The following is a 10,347-nucleotide window of genomic DNA, read 5'->3' on the forward strand; positions in this document are numbered from 1 at the left end:
AATGGGAGGAATCCTATTGGGGGAGAGAAAACAATATTGCTGGACTGTTCGCTCTCAGGGTTCAAAAATAGCCCTACCCTGTTTGGAACAGCCCTGGCAAAAGGATCTCTGGGGTCTACAGATGGTTCGGGGTCTCCATCTTCAACATGTACATGGCTTCCTTGTCCCTAGTCCTACCAAAGAAGACTCAGATGAAAACACAATTCTAACTTTGAACTTTCTAGCCCAGGCCAGTTATCGAGTATCTGTCGCCAAGGCTTAGATCTCACAACAAAAGGCAATTTACCTAGGTTCCAGAGTTCTCAGGGTCAATGGACCCTGCTGCCAGAGTGCAAGCAAGCAGTCCTCCAGATCTCCACCCTGACAACTCAAAGACAACTTCCAGGCTTTCTAAGTAAGGCTGGTTTTTACAGGATTTAGATTCCAAACTTTAGGTTAATGACAAAGCCTTTCTACGAAACCACTTGAGGAAAGGACTCTGGCCCTTTCGAATGGGTGGACGATCATCAGCAAGCCTTTCTGAAAATCAAGGAAAAGCTAGCCTCTGCTGCAGTACTTGGACTTCCAGACCCCAGAAAGCACTTTGAAATATAAGTACATGAAATGGGGGGAGTTGCAGCAGAGGTCTTAACTCCACAACTGGGTCCTTGAAAAAGACCAGTAGCATATTTTTCTAAACTTCTAGATCTAGTTCCTCAGGGATGGCCACCTGTCTTAGGGAGGTAGCAGTGACTTGCCTCCTTTAACTGAAGCTGAACAGTTTACCTTAGGTCAGCCTGTGACTGTGTTTGTGCCTCATGCAGTTCTCACCATACTGGAGCAGAAAGGTAGGTACTGGCTCACAGCAGGCCAAATGGCTCACTACCAAGCCCTGCTCCTGGACAGACCAGAGGTCACGCTCAACGTAACTTCACCCTGAACTCAGCCAGGCTGTTGCCAACAAATCCTGCAGGTGAGCCGGCTCATGACTTCCTCCAAGCCCTTGAAGGAGTCTATTCCAACAGGCTGGACATGTTCCACCAGCCCATTTCAAATTCAGACTTAACCCTCTATAACTTCCAAAAACAGCCCCAAATTACACTATTAGAGATCTCAAACAAACAGCTTGAATGGAGAGCAACAATAGAGTTTCAGAAATGGCCCTTATAAAATAGAGAAAACATTAAAAGCTACAAAACAGCACCTTAGTAAAATCATTCCCAGGTTCAGCCCGCCTACAAAGATCAGAAGCGACGACAGATCTCATGTCACCTCACAAATTACAGAAAAAGTCTCTAATCTTTTAAGAATCAGCTGGAACTCTCACTGAGCCTGGAGACCACAGTCAAGCAGAAAAGTTGAAAAGATAAATCACACATAAAAAGCCAAATTGCCAAAGCCTGTCGAGAAACAAAAATAACCTGGTCCCAAGCTTTGCCCTTAGCCCTCTTGTGAGTATGGGTCGCCCCAGAAGCTGGCTCAAATTGAGCCCTTGGAAATCATGTATGGAAAACCATTTCTTAACAATTACTTGCCTTCAAGAATATTCAGGTTTGTCACTGGGGAGCTCACTCTCCAAAAATATTGGTTGTCTCTGCCTGGTGTCCTATCTTCTATTCACCGACATGCTTTCAGCCTTTAGAAATAATCTGGTGATGCCCAGCTTCACCCATTCTAGCCTGGTGACCAAGCTCTGCTGAAAACCTGGAAAGTGGAGCCCCTTGAGCCCCAGTGGACTGGACCATACACTGTCCTTTTAGCCACCCACTTGGCAGTTAAACTCAACAACATCAGAGCTTGGGTTGATCACACTCGCCTCAAACCTGCACCGTCCCCAGAAATTCCTCTGCAATGAGAACAACCTCAACAAAACAACTGGACCTACAAGCCTGTGCAGGACTTAAAATACCTGTTTAAAAAGAAAACAAAGCTAATGCCTAATCTGTGTCCCTCCAATCAGGAGACCCTCCATCTGGATTGTGCTCTTAATGTTTACATTGCCCTTACTGTCTTGACAATCATTGTGTTCTTCTCTTTTTACAGCAGCTAAAAACTCTGTCTGATTGGTGGTCATGGATACCTTCCCTGTTTCCCAGTTTCCACTGGCTCTGGCTCCTTGTTAATCTGCTGATAATTCTTTTACTAATCTGTCTGTTTTTGCCCTGTCTCTTAAATTGTCTTACCAGGTTCATTCAAAATCACCTAACAACTGTGAACATCCTGATGCTTCAGATGTCTGATTGCGTTCCCCTTAACTCAACAAACCTCAGATCCTACAATGCACAGACCTATACCAGTCAGCAAGCTCAAAATTTCTGGGGGTCTGGGCCACCACCTACATAAAGATCTATCTTCAAGATTGAAGACCCTGAAAACCAGAGGAAGGAATGTAACTGACAGGGTTAAACTGTTCCTTGTCCTCCCATCACCCCCCCATCACCTCCCCGAGGCCTGTGAGTTAGTGATAAGACATTTCTGCGTAACAACTGTTTCTGCATAACATCACAAAGTCGTCTTAAATGCTTCTTTGGTTAAATGCTTCTTTGCTCAAGCCCTCTTCACTACCCACAAAACGACCCCTCAATTTGGACATCAGCAATAAGCTGTAAATCTGGCCTTAGATAAACTTCTTGTGTCTTATCCCCAGCCATCATATTGCACCACCACTGCACCCCCATACATGTTAATTAGTTCCTGAAATTGCCCCCTATTCCCCAAAAATTCATGAATTATGCTTAGGTCCCTATCCCAAACCCTATAACTGCCCTAGAATCCCCAACCTCGGGAAGCTTGATTTGAGAATTACTCTCCAAGCTCCTCACGTGACTGACTTCCAATAAAGTCCACTTTCTCTTTCTCAAAGGCCTGGTATCTCTCAATTGACTTGAAGGGATGCACCTTGCAGGACCTATTCCCATCAGGTTACACAGTTGTTGGGTGGGTTTGAATCACCAACCTTTCAGTTACCAGACAAGTGGTTAACCATTGCACTATCAGGACTGCTTCTTGGCCAGTGTAGTAAATAGCAATTTACATTTCTGACCTTTACATGAAGGAAACTTCAGGGAAATCAAGGGACCCCTGCTGAACACATATGTTCAATGACAACAAAACAAGCGATTTTTTTTTCCTGTTTATTACATTCAAAACTACCTACATTTCAGGGAACTCAAGCTTAGCTGTTTTGTATTGATTGGACTTGATATACTGTCATAAAGATCAATTTTCTGGCAAATATATTAGCATTTTTTTCTGAGAAGTCAATAGATGTCTATATCCAGGGTCAAAAAGTCATTTTGGAGAGTGTTCTTGGATTTACTCTTGTCACTGCAAGGCAGGAAAAGCACGCTATAGAAGAAACAATATATGTTAGCTCTTCAGACCTCACTCAGATTCAATTCAATATATATATTTCTTTTGATGCCATTTCCTCCAAACTTTGTATACAGAACTCTTAGTTACTCCAAGACTAATAGAACACATTATTAAGCTCTTCAAATAATTGCTCTTTTTTAGCCTAATATTCACTTTTCTATAAGAAATTTTCAGATAAATCAAAACAATTTAGTTACTTCAGACCATGGTTGTGGTAGAGGGATGTTCCATAGGATTTGATTCAACAATATATTTTTATATCTTTTAGGGAGGGAAGAATTTTAAGATCACAAGGAGTGAAAATTGGAGAACATGGCGCTTGTTGTGTGCTATTGAGTCCACTCTGACTCACAGCAGCCCTATAGAACCAAGTAGAACTGTCCCAGAGTGTTTCCTAGCCTGTAATCTTTTCAGTAGATTGCCAGATCTTGTCTTCTGAGGAGCTTCTGGTGGGTTCCAACAACTGATCTTTCAGTTAGCATCAGAGTGCATAACCATTGCACCAACAGGGCTCCTAATAGGATACTTACTGAATCATGCAAATGCACTTTACCAAGTCAAGGCTGTTATAGGAGACTTGTGGCTGTGGCAGAAAGTGTTTCTGACTAGGGAGGTGACAACCCAAGTTCCAGTAACCTGAACACAGCCACAAAGTCATGAATATTATCAAAACACCTCACAAGTGTATCTCATGACTAAATGGTTCCTTCTCCCAGTCTTGTCAACACAGTTCAACACAGCTCAGAAGTTGAGGTACACCAGGCAAAATCAGTGAGGCCAGCCAGCGTACTCACCCCCGGAAGTCAGAGTGGCCTGTTTCCACCAAAGCACAGTAGCAAGCACAGCAAGACAGAACTCCAGCACAGTGAAAATCAGCATCATAGACATCACTCTCTGAAAGCCAGGAAGTAAAAGGTCAGTGGTGCTTAAGGCAACCAACCTTCATGTCTTGATGGGAGGTGACTATGGAGACAAAGCCTGCCTCATACTTGAGAGAAAGAAGTGAGGATACTACTAGGAAGAGAAAACTGCTCATTCCAAGCCCAGCAACTGGCTCGAGTCAATGAGAAATTTGTTCATTGATCTTTTGAGAGGAAGGGGTGGGATATAGTAATTAAGTCAATTAACCCGCTTTATATACTTGTGTTGACAGCAATTACATCAATTGAATCATTTTGTACGTTTGTATCTTATCTTTCTGTGACATATCTGGTTCTGATCATATGTTACTTAGCGAGGAGCAGAGCAAGCATAGGAACTAACCCCCAGGACTGAGAAGAAACAGCTCTCAGTCTAGCCTCATCTTTGCCACTTAAATAGTTGGTGATCCTGGGGCAAGACTCTCTATTTCTCTAGTTTCTGTCTCCTCCTTTGTCAAATGTGCATAGAAATATTTCCTTCATAGAGATTTGTGAGGGTTCCAAGAGGATAAGACTGTACGAGCCTTTGGTAAAAGTGGGTATCTTCTAAATTATCTTAATCCCTTTGGAAGAACTTCCTGGGCCTTTCTTGATGGTAGTTACAGTAAGAAAGAATAATCAAGGCAGCAAACTGCCAAAACGGCTAACTACTCAAACTAACTCCCCCGCAAGAAACAAAACACTACATCCAGAGCTTGAGTTCTACTCTTTCTGTTCCAAGGCATTCTTCATGCAGAACTGGCCACCTAATAGAACAGGGGAGGCAATGTGACTGCACAAACCTCTAGTTTATGTACACACAGGTAAGGAAGAAATGTACCTTATCTACATTGTCCCAGCAAACAAGCTCAATACAATCCCTCTTATTTGTTGTTGTTGTCAGGTGCCATTGAGTAGGTTCCAACTCATGGCGACCTTATGAACAACAGAACTATACTGTCCCGTTCTGCACCATTTTCACAATAGTTGTTGTGCTTGAGCCCATTGTTGCGTTCACTGTGTCAATCCACGTCTTTGAGAGTCTTCCTCTTTTTCAATGACCCTCTACTTTACCAGGCATGATGTCCTTCTCCAGGGACTGATCCTTCCTGATAACATCCAAAGTATGTGAGACAAAGTCTTGTCATCCTTGATTCAAAGGAGTATTCTGGCTGCACTTCTTTCAAAACGGATTTGTTCATTATTCTGGCAGTCCATGGTATATTCAGTATCCTTTGCAAATGCCATAATTCAAAGGCATCAGTTCTTCTTTGGTCTTCCTTATTCATTATCCAGCTTCCACGTGCATATGAGGCAAGTGAAAATACTATGGCTTGGGTTAAGCACACCTTAGTCCTCGAAGTGATATCTTTGCTTTTTTATTTTAGCACTTTGAAGAGGTGTTTTGCAGCAGATTTCTCTAATGCAATATGTGCCTTGATTTCTTGACTGCTGCTTCCATGGACTTTGATTATGGATTCCAGTAAAATGAAATCCTAGACAACTTCAGTATTTTCTCCACTTATCTTATTGATCCACTTGTAAGGATTTTTGTTTTCTTTATTTTGAGGTACAATCCATACTGAAGGCTGTAGTGTTTGATCTTCATCAGCAAGTGCTTCAAGTCCTGTTCGCTTTCAGCAAGCTAAGTTGTGCCAGCTGCATTTCACAGGTTGTTAATCAGTCTTCAGTCCTGATGCTGTGTTCTTCTTCACATAGTTCAGCTTCTCAGACTGTATGATTAGCATGAGTCCTAGCTATTTTAATTATGTTTTCTTTTTTTCTAGACATTATCTGTTAGTACTTTCAATCCTTACAAAAACCCTGCATGTCATTCAGTTAGTTATTAAAATAATATAATAGTTATGGAAACTCCTAGTCAGAAAGTGTGTTATGAATGGAAATAATACACACTTTACATATATGATAGTGTAGAGTTAACGCTGAAGAAATATTTCAGTTATAATTATTACTAAGCTGAATTCACACAATGGGAAGCTGTAGAATAAGGGTTTGGCCCAGCTGTCTCAGGATCTGAAGCTTTTGTAGAAATTCACTAAATCCTGAGACCACTTCCTATCCTACTTTCATCCTGACAATGGCAGTTTTGTGTTTCAGTTTATTCAGTCTGAGAGGCAACTATATGTGATAGTATGAGAACATAACCATAAACCTAGGTTGAAGGTCACCTGTTAGCTTTAACGATTGATTTGACTCTGGTATAGGCTGCAGAGCTCAGCTTAGATCTCTTTTCCCTGCACTACTCTTAGCCCATGGACTCCCCAGTTTGCATAAGGTCTGAGAACATCTGAAGATACAAGTGCTCTGCCCCCACTGGTTATGGGACTTTGGGTAAGTAAATCACCAAAATCATGCAGTTAGAAAACAGTAGAAACAGTGAAAACCAGATATTCATTCTTCCTGTCCATTCTATTTTCAGAATGTTCTAGTGTCACTTAACTGCTCTCAAGGAGTTTCTAGGCAAATAACACCTCTGATATGGTCACAGCAAGGGAGTTGTGAGCTGAGAAAGTCTTTCTGCATTGCCTACCTGTCCCTGTAGACCAGCCCGTAGGTTCCAGCAGAGCTCTCAGAAGTCCCCAGGAGACTTTAGCTCTGGATTCTCATACCATCCTGCCAGCATTTCCTACTTGTCTTCATCTCCTGAAACCTCTCGTTCTTTCTTAGTCCAGTGTTTATGGATACACAGGAAGTCACGCCCGTGATAAGTACAGATTGCAGTTTTGTGAACCATGCCTCCACTTCCTTTTTTACTGAACTCCTAGCACCCCCAGACATATCACAAATAGAACAAACTAAAGATTGGAAGAAAATTGAAGTCGCACAGCCATATGTGTGAATTGCCATCCCAATACTTATCATCTCCTTATTATTAGATGAGTCTGCATTCTTCCTGGAGACTCAGTTTCTTAATCTGTTAAATAGGATAATAATACTGACACTGGAGAGTTGCTATCCATAATGCAATAAAAATACCTATGCTGCTTTCAAGGGGTACTCAAAAATATATAGCTAAATGTGGCTGGATGGCATCAATGGTTAAGTGCTCCACTGCTAGCTGAAAGGTTGGTGATTTGAACCCATCCAGAGGTGCTTCAGAAGAGAGGCCTGGCCATATGCTTCTGAAAGGTGTCTTAGACATCTAATGCTCCTATAACAGAAATACCACAAGTGGGTGGCTTTAACAAAGATAAATCTATTTTCTCACAGCCTAGTGGCTAGAAGTCCAAATTCAGGGCATCAGCTCCAGGGGGAGGCTTTCTCTCTCCAGCGACTCTGGAGGAAGGTCCTTCTCCTCAATCTTCCCCTGGACTAGGAGCTTCTCCACGTAGGAACTCTAGGTCCAAAGGACGCATTCTGCTCCTAGCGCTTCTTTCTTGTGATATGAGGTCCCCATCTCTCTGCTTCCTTTTCCTTTTATCTCTTGCATGATAAACGGTGGTACACGCCACACCCCAGGGAAACTCCCTTTACATTGGATCAGGGATGTGACCTGAACAAGGGTCTTACACCCCACCCTAATTCTCTTTAACCACAGGTAGAGATCACGATTTATAACACATAGAAAAATCACAAAATGGAGGACAACCACACAATACTGGTAATCATGGCCTAACCAAGTTGACACATATTTTGGGGAGACACAATTCAATCCTTGACAAAAAGTCACAGCCTTAAAAACTCTGTGGAGCAATTCTGCTCTGCACAAAAGGGGTGGCCATGAGTTGGGATTGACTTCATGGAAGCGAACAACAAAAAACTATAAAATAGTAATACTGACAATAATAATATTATTGATAAATAATGTTCAACAATATATAGCTAATAATAGTAATGGAGCCCTGGTGGCACAGTGGTTTAGAGTTCAGTAGCTAACCAAAAGGTCGGCAGGTTGAATCCACCAACAGGTTCTTGGAAAACCAACGGGGAAGGTCTACTGTGCCCTATAGAGTCACTATGAGTCAAAACCCTCTCAATGGAAACAGGTTTTTCTTGTTTGTTCATTTAATAATAGTAATAATGACTATATTGCTTTCAAGAAGCACTCAATAATATCTAGCTAATAAAATTAATAATAAAATATAAAAAAACAATTTATATATATATATTTTTCCAATTCCTCAGGCCTTTCAGAATTCACTGCTTCTAATGGGTTGAATTATGTCCTCTAAAATTATGTGTTGTAAATCCTAACCTCTATACCTGTGGTGAAGCCCTTGTGGCACAGTGGTTAAGACCTATGTCTGCTAACCAAAAGATCAGCAATTCAAAAACACCAGATGTTTTTGTAAACACAGAGGGCAGTTCTAATACATCCTATAAGGTTGCTATGAGTTGGAATAACTTATAATTTTTGGTTATACCTGTGGTTATAATCGCATTTGGGAATGGGTTGTCTTTGGTATGTTAATGAGGCAGGATTAAGGTAGGGAGTATCTTGAATCAATGTCTTTTGAGATACAAAAGAGACTAAAAAAGCAAGCAGAGGAGAGATGGGGTTAGATACCAAGTACTTGGAAATCTCCAAGGAATAAGAAAGCAGAAGCTGAAGAGACAAGACCTTCTTCCAGAACTGACAGAGAGAGTAAGCCTTCCCCTAAAGCTGATGCTCAAATTTCCAACTTCTAGTTTCCTAAACTGAGAGGAAATAAATTTCTATTTGGTAAAGGCATCCACTTGTGGCATTTCTGTTATAGTAGCACTAGATAACTAAGACAGAATTTCATACCGAGAATGGGGTGCTGATTTAACAGACACTTAAAAGGAGGAAGCGGTTTTGGAATTGGGTAATGGGTAGAGGCTGGATGAGTTCTGAAGAGGCTAATAGTAAAAAAGTCTGTCTGTCAGTTGGTCATACTGTGGGGACTTGCGTGTTGCTGTGAAGCTGGAAGCTATGATACCAGTATTCAGATACCAGCAGGGTCACGCACGAATGACAGGTTTCAGCTGGGCTTCCAGACTAAGACAGACTAGCAAGAAGGATCTGACATTCTACTTCTGAAAAGAATTAGACAAGTGAAAACCTTATGAATAGCAGTGGAGCCTTGTTTGATATAGTGCCAGAAAGTGAGCCCCCCAGGATGGAAGACACCCAAAAGGCTACTGGGGAAGAGCTTCCTCCTCAAAGTAGAATCAACCTTAATGACGCAGATGGGATAAAGCTTTCGGGACCTTCATTTGCTGATTTGGCATGACTCAAAATGAGAAGAAACAGCTGCAAACATCCATTAATAATTGGAACTGCAGTGTACGAAGTATGAATCCAGGAAAATAGGAAATCATCAGAAATGCAATGGAACACATAAATGTCAATATCCTAGGCATTAGTGAGCTGAAATGGACTAGTACTGGCCATTTTGAATCAGTCAATCGTACAGTCTACTATGCCAGGAAAGCCAGCTTGAAGAGGAATGGTGTTACGTTCACCGTCAAAAAGAACATTTCAATATCTAGCCTGAAGTATGACACTGTTGGTGATAGGATAACACCCATATGCCTACAGGGAAGACCAGTTAATACGACTATTATTCAAATTTATGCACCAACCACTAAGGCCAAAGATGAAGAAATTGAATATTTTTATCAGCTTCTGCAGTCTGAAATTGATTGAGTGTGCAATCAGGATGCACAGATAATTACTGGTGATTGGAATGTGAAATTTAGAAACAAAGAAGAAGGATCGGTAGTTGGAAAATATGGCCTTGGTGATAGAAACAATGATGGAGACTGAATGATAGAATTTTGCAAATCCAATGATTTCTTCATTGCAAATACCTTTTCTCACCAACGTAAATGGTGACTATACACATGGACCTCACCAGATGGAATACACAGGAATCAAATCGACTACACCTGTGGAAAGAGATGATGCAAATGCACAATATCATCAGTCAGAACAAACCCAGGGGCTGACTGTGGAACAGAGCATCAACTGCTCAACGCAAGTTCAAGCTGAAACTGAAGAAAATCAGAGCCTGAATGTAACCCACCTGAATTTAGAGACTGTGTCAAGCATAGATTTGACGTGTTGAACAATAGTGACTGAATACCAGATGAGTTTTGGAATGACATC

Source organism: Elephas maximus, chromosome 7 (assembly GCF_024166365.1).
Source record: "Elephas maximus indicus isolate mEleMax1 chromosome 7, mEleMax1 primary haplotype, whole genome shotgun sequence".
Lineage (NCBI taxonomy): Eukaryota > Metazoa > Chordata > Mammalia > Proboscidea > Elephantidae > Elephas > Elephas maximus.